The sequence below is a fragment of the Populus nigra genome, chromosome 1 (genome assembly GCF_951802175.1).
Source record: "Populus nigra chromosome 1, ddPopNigr1.1, whole genome shotgun sequence".
Classification (NCBI taxonomy): Eukaryota; Viridiplantae; Streptophyta; class Magnoliopsida; order Malpighiales; family Salicaceae; genus Populus; species Populus nigra.
The window spans coordinates 18943874-18959623 of NC_084852.1; positions in this window are offsets into that span (position 1 = coordinate 18943874).

A 15750-nucleotide genomic window follows, 5' to 3' on the forward strand; every position below is an offset into this window, starting at 1 on the left:
ATAACAGAGAATATGGGAGGGACTAGTGGTGTATTGGTGGAGGACGAGAATGAGAATCCCACTAATTAAACTTTGCTATGCTTTTTCTTGCAATTGGATTGGATTAAGATAATGATTAACACTTGTTTTTTGTGGTGTTATTGCTTTTAAAATATCCAAATTAACCCGGTGAGATGCTTCTGATACATATCTATCAGAAGACTATTAGCATCTGTCTTTAGAGAAGCTTCCATTATGAAATAAACCATGTTCTGCGGAGACAAAGTCAATTATTCCTTGGTCAATTTTTCTTGGCCTCATTAATCTTTTAAAATATCCAAACGTTTGGGTTGTGGTACGAGAATTTGGGATCAGGGTATGCAATTAGGTCAAATTCATGGTATATAGAAGTAAATTTAGTATACATACTAAGTTATTCCATGATATCCATGATACGTTTAAGAGTACTTACTTCACTCCTTTTTTTTATATATAACTCAGATGTTCGGTTAATTTATGCATACCACAACTAATTATCGAATTCATTGAATATCCTACAAACCCAACGAGCATGTAATACACCACGAAAGTGAGAGGATCGAACCCAGGTACAGAGAAAAAAAACAAGTCTCTTCCCCCACTAGATCACGACCTCAAGTGCTATTTAAATCGTTTTAAAATATTTAACTAGAACTCTTTAGAATTCTAAATCTTTTTTATTGAGTTATTTATTTTCATCTTAATTTTATCTATATCAACAAAATAATATAGTATGCTTATCCAGTTTTTAGCCTAAAAAAACAACAAAAATGTCATCTATTGGAATAAATTAGAAATATACAAGTGTAAGGTAAAGGCTTTTATATATATTCTTTGTTCTCTTGGTTCTTTTCTTTCTTTATCAAGTCATTAATTCTTAGGAATTGAGTTGCGCAGCACCTCATTCTAATACATAAAAATATCATGATCCAAATTGTGTGACCAGAATGACTAAATGTAGCCTTCTTTATGGATTTGTTGAAAAAAAATTTTGGTTAAAATAAAGTTGCTTTGATTATAAAAAAAAATTGAATCAATTAAGTTGATTCTTCCAACCCATGACTTAGGTTTTATTCTGGTCGTTCTCCAAGTCTTGTTTTAAAACTATAATAATAACAACTTCTATATTTACATTAACCTAAATTTATCCTTCTGATTCGTGACCCGGGTCTCGCCCCAATTTGACCCCCGATCAAATAAAGTTTTAAAATTATGATAATAATTATTTTTATCTTATGTTGATCCTCCTAACACGTAACTCGGGGCTTACCTCGGAAAAATCCTTAAATTGAATTTTAAAACTATAATAATTGTAACAGCCTCAAGTTTATAATATAATTTATAGATAATTTCCTCTTTAATTAACGTCAAGAACATGACTATTTTTTTTTTTGTCACAACCTATTGTCAATGATAACGATCAATTAGAATAACTCAATTGAGTGACTCGGTTAATCATTTTCTCTCATAGTTTTTTAGTTTTTCTGGTCAGTTGATCAATTGATTTCATCGACTGTTTGAGACAGTAATGACTTTAACTATTTATTTAATCAAATAATCAACCAAACAATTTGTACCCTTAAACAGTCAATCAATTTAAGCAAAATCAGGTGTTGTTGTTATTTATATTTTGAATTATACCAAGTTAATTGTAACAACCCCACTTTTATTACATTTTCAATTTCATATAACTCGATCTCGCATATCAATAATAAAACATATGCCAAATGCCTGTCCAATAAAAGCATGCTCCACTCTACCAATTTCATAGGGCTGGTCTATCACGAAGAATACACGTTACATTTTTAAAGCTATTGACCACGTTTTCCTTTATATATCTTCTCTGATTATTTAAATATCTGATAATTGACTAATGCATTTATATGTACAAAATTTTCATTTTCCACGTCAGAATTTTTTTTTAATAAACAGTGTTATATTGTGTGGTGTTGTGTTGATAAAACAATTTTTTTTAATAATATAAGTAAAGGAAACACAAATTAAAACATCATATGATTATTATTATTTTTTGAAGTAAATAAGGATATTATATAATTTAACAAATACTATACGTACCCAGAATTTGTTTGAAGTGGAAGCTAAGATTCCTTAAGAAAGAATCATATTCTTCCATTTCAAAAATTAAGCAATGAAATATAAAAACATTATGACAAGATTGAAAACACAAATTCCTGATGCTATTCCACATCCATGTTTTCACCAGCACTGGTCTCCTACTTTAATTTTATTTTTGGCTTCTTGTTGCTTCTCAGTTCTCACCACAACTTAGATCCTTCCACGTGTCATCATAAGATCCCCAAGGGGTCGTTTGTTTTCGTGATTGGAATCAAAATTTGTGTATGAACCACAAAAAAAACTAGAAAAAACAAGTAAAACTAACTTTTTTTTATTTTTTATGGTTAAGATTTGTATATAATTGAGTTTTATCTAATTTTAATCTTAATTATAAAAACAAACACATTTTAATGATATGTTTGTTTTTGTAGTTGAGATTAAGGTGAAACACTTAAAAAACTAAAAAAAATAATAAAAACAAACATATTTTAAGGATATGTTTGTTTTTGTAGTTGAGATTAAGGTGAAACACTTAAAAAACTAAAAAAAATAATAAAAACAAACACATTTTAAGGATATGTTTGTTTTTGTAGTTGAGATTAAGGTGAAACACTTAAAATACTAAAAAAAAAGAGATAAATTAGTGTTTTGTGGTTGAATTTTATACGCTGTGCACAATCTCGAACTCAACCCCAACTATAAAAAAAAACACGCTATAAGGATATATTTATTTTTATGGTTGGGTTTGTGCACGGAAGCTATTAAAATAAAAAAATTATGGTTGAATTTTATACATAATTATATTATACCTTACCGGGGAAATCAAATACATTCTAAGCCTCGCCTCATCTTGCCATATAGGAGGTAGACTCCAATCTTCTCCACAGTCGATTGTGTTTCCACAATCTAGGACAAGAGCCACTTCCTCTTCACGGGATGTTACAAGGTTAACTGCTACTTTCCAAAAATTCTTGATATAGCCTTTTGTGTAGTTACTTGCATTTTTATCAAAGTGTCCCAATCCAATGAATCGATCCAATTAATGACTAGATAATTCTTTGGTTTAGAGTCTAGCCCTTGCCAAGTTTATTTATTTATTATAACGGCGGGTGTTCAAGCTAGTTTATACGCACCTCGACTAATCCTTCAAAGTCCTGAAGTTAACGATCAGGAAAACCTCTAGTAGCCCTGAGGTTTGTGGTACTCGAACCAGTAATCTCTGGAAAGCAAATTTAGAGTCTGATCAATTGAGTTACACCCTTCAGAATTTGCCAAGTTTATTTTTAAACCATGTGGGTAATGGACTTTTTGCCTTGTTCAAACTGCTTCAATCAGTTTAGGGCAATTAGCAATATACAGTAAACGTAGACAGGAAGCTACTGATTCATGTGGTAAACTTTCCAATGTTGAGCAGTGTGAAGCTTTGCAAGATATCCATTTTTTCTTCTTCGAGCCGTCGTTTCTTCTTGTTTTGTTTTTTTTTTCATCACTTCCTTCGTTCGGATCAATGAAATGATTGATCAGCCCAAAATAATTGCACAATCTATTCAACAATTACAATATATATGGGGAAAAAAAAACAAAGTTAAATGCCAAAATGGAATGGACATTTTGGGATTGATTATATTTTTCTTGTACTGCTCGACAAAACAAGCATACAACGAGAATGTATATACTTGAAGAGATTTTTTTTTCATCTAGTAAAATTAGCATTTGTATATGTTACTGTGATAAAAATATTTTTAAATTAATTAATTCATTAATCAAAATAATCCTTTTGAATGATTTCTAAGATATATATATATATATATATATATATATATATATATATATATATATAAAGTGTATTTTAACTTAAAAAATAAAAAATAAGGACAGTGTCATTGATCATCATGTCACTCTAGGTTTTTGACCGAATCAATTTCTTTTTTTATTTTTTCTTCAACTCGAATCAATTTAAAATTTTAGGTTAATAAGATTCCGAATCGACTCACTTAACTAGTCCGTGTTTTATAAATTCAAATCCAATCCAAATTTGAAGTTGATTGTGTTTGGTATTATAGCACAGAGTATTTTAAAAAATAATTATTTAAAAATATATTAAAATAATATTTGTATTTTTTATTATATTTAATATTAATATATCAAAAACATCTAAAAATATAAAAACATATTAATTTAATATTTTTTTAAAATAATTTAATATTTTTAAAACAAATATATATTGTAAGGCAAAAGGAAACACTTTTTAGATGAATCGGTAAGGGTCAAAAACGTAATTCGGTGGCATTAATCTTGAACTCTGCTAGACTGCTGCCATCCCCGGGAAGTGGAGAAAACAATCATGGAAAGAGTTAATGCCTCGTCAAATTTGAAACTGAAAATTTTCATATTCGTTTATATTAATATAGCAACTGTGACGCTCAATGATGTCAATGGGTGTTGCGGGGCCACAACATAGGTCCGCCCTGATAAATATATTGGTGTGATATTCGATATGCCAATATATCGATTGTTATTATTTTTCTATTATCAATGTGAGTATTAGAGTCATTTTATATCTATTTTAATTAATTTTATAAATTTTAAAGTTAATGATCATGTAAATTTATAATAACTTTAAGATTTCTGAGACTTGAATTGATAATCTCTAAAAATCAAACTTAAAAATTGACCAATTAAACTACACCCTTCAGAATTTATTATTATTATTATAAATCAACTACTATTTCATTGAGCATTTTTCTCACGAGTTGTGTATCCTACACCAATGAAATAAATCCATTTACATGTAATTTTAATTCGTAAAAGTAAAAAATAAAACCAAGGCAACAATTCGAGAATAGTTGCAGCTAAGTAATAGAAAGGGAGGCCTAGTACTCCATAAAGTTCATGAATTAAAATAGTTTCTACTCTATAAAATTATTCATATTGCAACAAGCTCACAAGTTCAGCATCTGAATTAGCATAGATGTGAATGGATGGAATGGAACACAAATAGCATAGGATTTAACTTGCATAGATGTGTCCCAACTAACTACCCATTATTTTTACAATTCAAACTTTTTCAACCTAAATTAAAAATATTTATTTATTATTAATTCCATATAAATTTAATTTCTTTCAACTTAAATATAAAATTGATAAAAAAAAAAACACAATTGGTTCCCATTAAATTACTTACCATTTATTCAATTCTAACACACCTAAATTATAAAATCACAATAAATTTCATCAAATAAAAAATTAAATCTATTTTACTCAAATCTCTAACAAGCTCTAAAATACAAATGTTACATTAATACACTAAAGTCTAAATTATACAGCAACTAAAACACTTAATTAAGTATATAAACAATGTACAAAAACTACAAACAATTTTTAATAGACTAACTTGGAACATAATTAGGTTAAAACATAAATGGATGAATGGATAAGTTTGCTTATTTGATGAAATGAAGCTTAAAAAAAAAGGAACAGAAAAAGGGAAGCTTAAGCCTTGGGAGAGGGGTTGCGCCCTGCAATTTTTTTTCTTGCCTTTTCCTTGAATAGTTTTAACTCTTAAACCTAAAACTAGTAAATTTTAACTTTTGCCCTCTAGAAAAAATAAATAAATTAAGTTGCCCCTCAGAACAAGATTTCTTGGCACCGACAGGTTATGGTGGCCAGATTTGTGTGGGTCAGTGAAGGTTTTAGAAAGAAAAAAATAAAGGAGGTTTATGATTGAACATGGAAAATATGAGAGAAAGTTTTTGTTGAGGTTGTGTTTGAAAAAGCTATTAAGTTTAATTTTCTCTTAACAATGTCAATGGAATTTTAATTTTATTTTTGTTTTTGTCAGAAATTACTAATAATTTTTTCATTGATAAACCGTGATTGAATATTTTTTATCGATGTTTTTGTTGTTGTTTTTTATCCAATAATAATAATGTTGTTTATGACAATACATTGACATATCTTTCCCATTACACACACACACACACCCCTGGTAGAATCCAACTATTAATATAAACTTTAAAGGCTTCAGAATTTCATTATAGTAATAGACATAGTTTATTGTTGATTGTTATAGTGAAATTATCAATTTGTCTTTGAGTAGAAAAAAAATTAAGCCTTGAGACTGGGGTGATTTGGTTTTTTTCATTGGTCTATTGGTTATTAAAAAATTATTAGGAGGTGTCTGAGTATTTTTTATTTTTTTTAACACAATAAAAATAAGATTTTACCCCCAAAATCAACAAAATCTAGAGTTGTTGACCAAAAGATTCATTGACTTTTCATAAGCTTCTTAATAGTAAAAATATTTCTTTACTCTCAGGATAAAAAAAATATTGAGATGTTGGACAATGATCTTTTTGGTTTTCTCATTATTCATGTATAGTGGAAGTAGTTTTTAACCTTATAAAAGACAAAAAAAAAATTGCACCTGGGGTTTTTTTTTTTCGTTCACATCGATATTTTATGTAATTACTAGTGTCATTGAGAGAGTTTTGGTATTTTTATATTGTCTTTTGAATCTTTAAATCAGAAAAGTTGCTATCACGTGATAATGGTGACCAAAGGTTTATGGTTGAACATGGAAACTATGAGAGAAAGTTTTTGTTGAGGTTGTGTTTGAAAAAGCTATTAAGTTTAATTTCCTCTTAATAACATCAATGGAATTTTAATTTTATTTTTGTTTTTGTCAGAAATTGCTAATAATTTTTTCATTGATAAACCGTGATTGAATATTTTTTATCGATGTTTTTGTTGTTTTTTTTTCAATAATAATAATGTTGTCCATGACAATACATTGACAAGTCTTTCCCATTATATATATAGACACACACCCGGTAGAATCCAACTATTAACATAAAACTTTAAAGGCGTCAGAATTTCATTGTAGTAATAGACATAGTTTATTGTTGATTGTTATAGTGAAATTATATATTTGTCTTTGAGTAGGAAAAAATTAAGCCTTGAGACTGTGGATGATTTGGTTTTTTTCATTGGTTTATTGGTCATTAAAAAATTATTAGGAGGTGTCTGTGTACTTTTTATTTTTTTTAACACCATAAAAATAAGATTTTACCCCTAAAATCAACGAAATCTACAGTTGTTGACCAAAAGATTTATTGATTTTTTATAAGCTTCTTAATAGTGAAAATACTTCTTTACCCTCAGGATAAAAAAAAATATTGAGATGTTGGACAAGGACCTTTTTGGTTTTCTCATTATTCATGTATAGTGGAAGTAGGTTTTAACCTTAAAAGACAAAAAAAATTACGCTTGGGGTTTTTTTTATTTCTTTCACATCGATATTTTGTGTAATTACTAGGGTCATTGAGGGAGTTTTTGTATTTTTATATTGTCTTTTAAATCTTTAAATCAGAAAAGTTGCTAGCACGTGCTAATGGTGACCAAAGGTTTATGGTTGAACATAGAAACTATGAGAGAAAGTTTTTGTTGAGGTTGTGTTTGAAAAAGCTATTAAGTTTAATTTCCTCTTAATAACATCAATGGAATTTTATTTTTATTTTTGTTTTTGTCAGAAATTACTAATAATTTTTTCATTGATAAACCGTGATTGAATATTTTTTATCGATGTTTTTGTTGTTGTTTTTGTTTTCAATAATAATAATGTTGTCCATGACAATACATTGACATGTCTTCCCCATTGTGTGTGTGTGTGTGTGTGTGTGTATATATAATCACACACACACCCGGTAGAATCCAACTATTAACATAAACTTTAAAGGCGTCAGAATTTCATTGTAGTAATAGACATAGTTTATTGTTGATTGTTATAGTGAAATTATCTATTTGTCTTTGAGTGGGAAAAAATTAAGCCTTGAGACTAGGGGTGATTTGGTTGTTTTCATTGGTCAATTGGTCATTAAAAAATCATTAGGAGATGTCTGTATATTTTTTATTTTTTTAACACGATAAAAATAAGATTTTACCCCCAAAATCAACAAAATCTAGAGTTGTTGACCAAAAGATTTATTGACTTTTCATAAGCATCTTAATAGTGAAAATACTTCTTTACCCTTAGGATAAAAAAAATATTGAGATGTTGGACAAGGACCTTTTTGGTTTTCTCATTATTCATGTATAGTGGAAGTAGTTTTTAACCTTATAAAAGACAAAAAAAAATTGCACTTGGGGTTTTTTTTCTTTCTTTCACATCGATATTTTGTGTAATTACTAGGGTCATTAAGGGAGTTCTGGTATTTTTATATTGTCTTTTGAATTTTTAAATCAGAAAAGTTGCTAGCACGTGCTAATGGTGACCAAATATGGCTTTCTGTGGTTGCATCTTTTAGGCAACGCGTGTGACGCCACCTAGTACCCAAATCTGGCCCTCACTGTCTATTTGGATGCACTATCGTGTTCTCTTCCACATGGTTTGACGCGTGGCAACGTATGGTGATCATTTGTTTGTTTTTCCCCTTATTTCTCTCTCTTGACATGTCAAATACACAATTTCCCTCTTCTTTTTTTTAGATTTCGATCCTCATTCTTTTAATTTCCTATTTCGTTATATGTCTTTTTATAGAAGTTTTTTTTTGTTTTCAATTTAGTCATTCAATTATATTTTCTCATATGTTTTGTTTTTTATTTTATTTTAATTCTCACTCTTTTAATTTTTTTTATATCATTCTTATTCTTTTTATAGAATTTATTTTTAAATTTAGTCATTTAATTACAATTTCTCATATATTTTGTTTTTCATTTCGGTCCTTATTTATTTATTTTTTTCCTTGGCCTTTTCGTTAAGTTTTTTTGGCTTTTAATTTTATCATAAAATCAAAGTTTTTGTTGTTTCATTTTTATGAGTTTGACCCTCATTTTATTGGTTTTTTTTTGTTATAGCTATTTTTTAATTCAATTTAACCCTCATGTTGAATGCCCTCTAATTAATGTTTTTTTATTTATTTTTCACCCTCATTTTTTCTCGTTTCATCTTTCAACATTTGATTTGTTGAGGATTCAGTTTCGTACGATCTTTTCATTTTGCATTAATTATTTTTTAAAATATTGATTTTATGATTGTCTTCAATTTCTTTTCTATGAATTTATCTTGGTCTCATGGTCTATGTCATGAGCTTTGCATGTCTTTTTTTAATATAAGTTTTTTTTAATTGTTTTATTTGTGTTTGATTTTTCAATTTATTATTGTAATTCATTTATATTTTTTTGTTTTAAACAAATGAAATTTATTTTTCAAAATAAAAAATATTTATTTTTAAATAATATTAATGATGTGTTCGACCTTACATGATATTTTTTTTAGAGTGTGGGTTTATTCAGTCAGTTTTATTTGTGTTTATCCTTTAGGTCATGAGTTTTTTAAAGTGTAAATTTATCTTTTATTGATTTAGATAATCAAGTTTAGTAAACACAATCGAGCGAATATCTCATTTTGTATTGTTGAATATCTTGATCTACATTCATATTTTAATTTTTTTTTCAATTTCTCTTTTAATTATTGTTAACTATTTTTTTCCATTTATTTACATAAATGATTATCAATTTATCTAATTAGATATTCACATAATTTTTTAATTTATACATTGATATTTTTATGTGAAAAACATATAAAATAATCTTCATACTTAATATTTTTTTTTAAAAAAATTACAATATTGGTTATATAACTAGTAATTATTAGAAAAATCCTCATTGTTGGACTTTACTGCTTTATTATGATCGGACACAGGGGTGGAGCTAGGATTATTTGTTACGGGGGCCAAAATTAATATAACAAGATATAATATTTTTTTAATTTATTGTACATTAGTTGTAAAAAAACTGCATGATTTAGTTTTATTCAAAGAACTTACTACAAACATATAATGACCTTTGTATAAGGTAAGAGGTTTGGAGCAATACCAAATTAAGTCAAAGCGATAAAGTTAATTTCATCTTTATAATGTATCTATCACTTTAATTTTGTTGGTCTTTATACCTATCAAATATAAACATACAAAGTATATAAGAAACATTTGATAAAGTGAAGCATTATTTATGTTTGATAAACTTTGAAATAAAGTAAAAAATAATAAAGAATGATTCTTACATATTTATTTTAATTATGCTCGTCGTTCTTTCATAAAATAGAAATCATTAATTATCATATCAATTTTGAATCTTTCAGCAATTTCTTTTTTCTATATAGACAATCAAATAATTTACAAGAAAATCATCCTCCATTTGATTGCGAAGTCTTGTTTTAACAATCCTCATCGCTGAAAAAATTCGTTCAATAGTTGTTGTTGAAACAGGAAGAGTCAAAATAAGCCGAATCAACCTGCTAACGAGTGGATAAATTGTTGATTTTTCTATTTCAACCAATCCTTGATATAAATCAGTAATCAATGTCATGTTCTTTAACTTTGAATGATTGGGTACATCAAGCTCATAATGTTGCAACTGAAGTCTCAAATGAATTTTTTCTTGGTCAGAAAAATCTTCATGATAGAACTTGTCAACAAGTAAGCATATATCTTCAACATTGAATAATTTATAATAATTTTTAGGATCTAAAGCTATGCTCAACTTAAGAAGCTCGATCGTTTACTCATTGAATATATTATTTAGCTCTTACAATTGTTGATCAATGATAGTTGTAAATATATCAACTCGGTAGTGATGTTCAACTGCTACTAATTTTTTTTTACGGCGAGATCATCCAACACTAGAAAAATAAGCATTCATATTAGGAACTTCAATGTCTTAATGTTTACAAAATGATGTTGCTTCTTCTAAAAGAGTTTCCCAACCATCATCTCTTAACTTCTGAATTAAAGTTTTTGTGGCAGTCACCAGCATAACATTTAAAATGTCTTGAGATCTTTGTTGTAGGGCTTGACAAAGCACATCAGTAATTCCCATAACATTCTTCATTATATGTAAGATGAATGCAAAATCAAATGATATTAGCAATTTAAATGAAAAAACCACATCACCACATTGAGAATAAGTAGATCCATCTAAAGTAATGTTTTCAAGAACCAAGCAAGTTGCCCCATACATTTTTATCAAAGAACAAATTGATTTGAAATGGGAACTCCATATGCTATTTCCAGGTCATTGTAAACCAACTACTTGATTAACTCTTTTACCCATTTCAATCTCACCAATTTCAATTAAATGTTTAATTGTAGCTGCTTGAAAAACTCGTAATTCATCATTACACTTATAAAAAGAACTAACAATGTTAAAAATAAAAATCAAATTCTGAAAGAAAGTGTGAACATCAGATATTTCTCTAGTTGTAGCAATAAGAGCCAATTATAATTGATGAGCTAAACAATGTACATAATATGTATAAGGGCAATCATTAATGAATAAAGCTTGCAAACCATTCCACTCTCCACGCATATTACTAGCACCATCATACCCCTGGCCCCTAATATTTTGAACATCAAGATTGTGATGAGATAAAACAAAGAAAATCTCTTTCTTAAGAGTTGAAGCAGTTGTATCGTTGACATGAACTATATCCAAAAATTGTTCTTATATAAATCCACTTTTATCAACAAACCTAATAACAATGGTCAAGGATGTTATAATCGTGATTTGACTTGTAAAATCGTATAATTTTACAAGTCAATACATGCTTAAAGTGCGAAATCATTCTAAAAACTCGAAAATGGGTGAAATCGGGTGAAATCGTTAAAATCAGGTCAAATTATGTAAAAATACAATTTTAAGATCGATTTAACGATTTCATCATAAAACATAAATTGTCATTACTGTTTCCTTTAACTCCAGGTGTCCAATGACTATTGGCTATTAGTTATTACAGAACAAAAGCAAAATCACGTTCTTTCACTTTCACACACAGATAACAAAATCAAAATCCCTAAAATTCTAAATCCTTAGTCTCTTTCTCTCAACCGTCCAACAATCAACCACCACTCTCGTTTATGCTTTTCTATAGTTCACGGGACATTTGGTTCCAATCCAAGAAACCTATAAAAAGGGTCTTTGCTTTTTGGTTTGAAGTTTTGAACTTGAAGAGAAATGTGGCTTCTCTTCTCTTTTATTTTTTTTCAATAAATAAGTAAAGAGAACCAAAGAATAATTTGATCAAAGAGAGGAATGAAGGAAGTGAAAGGGCGAAGTAGTCTCGTGGAGGAGTTCTCATCGGCCTTTTATGGACTCTGCACTGTTGGAGTAATCCTCAGTGCTGGTACTACTCACTTTGCTATCACTCCTCTTTATGTTTTGAAAGTCAATATACAGGTAATTAGTTGTGTATTTTTCCTTTTCTTTCTACCTAAATGTCTTCTTTCATTTCTTTGTAACTTGTCTTGATCATCAACGCTTTGTTAGCCTTTCCCCCCCTGTATTTTACTAATTATACAACATGATGGGGATATTGAAGCTTCAACTATCACAGGGTTTTGGTGGGGTTTATTTCATTCGTTTAACTAAAATCGATTAGGCTTTTCGTTCTGGAAAAAGAGGAGTATATAGCTTGTATTGCTAGTTATTATTAGGATTTTCCAATTAGCGCGTATCGGCATAGAGGAACTCTTCCTGATCATGTTCTCAAGGATTTTATAGTGGCCTAACGTGTATGCTACCTATTCATGCTTACTCACTTTTGTTTCCATTTCTTAATCATTCATTATTTAATCCTTATATTTCATCCCTTGTATGTTGTCTACCGCTTATGTGTTGTTATTTTGCCCATATTCATTTAGGATTCTGATTCTGAAACCTTATTCACTCCTAGCCATAGACCTTTATTCAACTCTGCAAATTTTGCTTATTTATTTATTTTCTTCTCAAAGAAGAATATAGCCTTGAATGGCCTTTTCAAAAGTAGTTGACATAATAGAGCATTTTGCATTCTGCAACATATCCTGTTACAATATGCAATAGCTCATGCTCTAAACAATTAAGTGTTTGGGTTACGAGCTGCTTGTTGATTTATATTCTTGAATGATTTTCCTTATGATTTTACGATTTCACGATCTATTTTTACGATCCGAGTTTATTTTGTATTTTTCATTCCATGTCAAAAGTGCGTTTTTTACAACCTTGACAAAGATCTTTGCTCTCTTCTGAATTCATCTCGAGCTTATCAATAATTAAACAAAATCTTGCATCACCAATCTCATGACGAATTGAGACTGAACATTTTTAGCAAAGACATGCAAGATTTCTTTTTGAATTTGATATGAGGTGTATTTAGCATTTTGTGGAGCATTATCCAAAACAAGAGCACCTATTTATTCATTGTATGATGCTAAAATTTCTATCATTTCAAGAAAATTACCTCAGTTTTTTATTCTGGACGTTTATCATGCCCTTTAAAAGCACATGCTTGAAATGTGAGCCAACAAATAATAGCTATTGAAGCTTTAATACACAATCGATTATTTAGATTTTCTTAAGTAGTTTGCCTCTTAACTACCTTCTCAATATGACATGACTGATTTTTTAAATTTTCCAAGCACCTGGTAGCAAATCTATAAGCTAAATTTTGACCTTTTTCCATATGAGTCCAAAAGCACACCGTTCCCCATCATTAACTTTCTTCCAACAATTGAATCCTTTAACAATAAATGTGTATGATCCTGATTTTCCAGATAGTTTACTTGGACATAAATAGCAAAGGAAACAAAATGTAGTACTTTTCTCTAAATATTCAAGTCACGGATAACTTTTGAACCAATAAGACTGAAATCGACGAGGATTTTTTCACTAGTTAGCGGATTTTCAAACATCAAAGGTTGATATGGCCTCAAATTAAAGTATGCCCTTTGAATTTCATCTTGTTGATTAACTAGATATTTTCAAATTTGAGGACGATTGCTTGGATCTCTAATTAAAGCAATGTTGATTCTAGTAAGAGGATGTTCACTAATCAATGTAGATTCTTTGTAAATTGAAATACATTGGAGTTGCTTAACCATAACTTTAACATTACATATTGAAGTTGGTTCACTAGACTGTGAGTTATAAATATTTTTCCTTTTTTTTTTGAAAAAAAGAATCAATTCTTCTTATTTTTTCATGGTTCAACATAAAATCAAAACATATATCATGAGAAAAAATTGATAAATTTGGTGGCTCTGCTAAAAACAAAACATAAAAAAAAAATCGAAGCATAATCAAAACAAACCAATAAAATATATCTACTTAATTAGAAAAAAATCACTATAACAAGAATTCAAAAAACAAATTGGTAGAACTAGCAGATCTAGGCAAAAAAAAAAGCAAAAATTATAGAATTATGAAAATATCTCATCAAATTCTTAACAAACATCTCAAAAAAAATTAATTAGTGGCTCTGCTTTAGTCTTTCTGCTTGTAACTTGTATTTCTATTTTTGTTTTATATCTTTAATTAGGGCTACAGGGAGAGAAGAAAACAAAGCCCATTCAATTGAAAAAAATATTTATGACTATACATTTTTTCTTTCCACGTAGGTAGCATAGAATAAAGAGTTTTAAAGTAAAGGATAACAAATATATTTACTATTAGAAGGGCCCATCTATTTAACACCTTCTCACACTTAATCATTAACTAACTAGATGTCATGATCATGCCGCGGGCCTCTGGCGTGCTTGTGTGTTATCGTGAGTTTGTGAAAAAAATCATAAAAAAATATATATAGAGAAAAATTGTTGTAATATACAATATTTTTAAGAAAAAAACTGCAAAGCTATATTCTCAACCAACTTAATATTAAAAAAATAAAATTGACAAAGATAATTTTGGAAAAAATAATAAAAAAATGAAAGAAAAAAAACCAAACAGGAAAACACTGTAGCAATCTATAGTGTTTCATAAGGAAATCTAAAGTTGTAATTCTCAACCAACTCGATATTAAAAATAATAAAATTGATAAAGATAATTTTAAAAAAATCATAAAAAAAAATTATGTGAGGGAATACTATAGCAATCCACAGTGTTTTAAAGAAAAAAACTACAAAGCTAAATTCTCAACCAGCTCAATATTAAAAAAATAAAATTAAAAAAACAATTTGAATAAAAAACACAAAAAAAATGAAAAAAAGAAAAAGAAGACAATTTTGGAAAAAAAATTAGAAAAAAAACACGTGGGGAAAGTTAAAGATAAATTCTCAACCACCTCAATATTAAAATCATTTAGAAAAATACTGTAGCAATCTATAGTGTTTTGTGAGGAAATATACAATTGTAATTTTCAATCAGCTCAATATTTAAAAAAATAAAAGTAACAAAGATAATTTTGGAAAATATCAAAAAAAAACAAAAGGAAAGAAAACCATGCAGAGAAACACTGTAGCAATCTATAGTGTTTCATAAGAAAATCTATAGTTGTAATTTTTAGCCAGTTCAATATTAAAAAAAAATCGATAAAGATAATTTTGAAAAAAATCATAACAAAAAAAAAATCATGTGGGGAAAAATTGTAGCAATCAAGGGTGTTTTAAAGAAAAAAACTACAAAACTAAAATTTCAACCAGCTCAGTATAAAAAAAATAAAGTTGATAAAGAAAATTTTAAAAAAATCAATTAAAAAAAACATATAGGAAAATACTATAGCAAGATAAAAATCATGTGGGGAAACACTGTAGCAATCCACAGTATTTTAAAGAGCTACAAAGTTAAATTCTCAATCAGCTCAATATGAAAAAAATAAAATTGACAAATATAATTCTAAAAAAA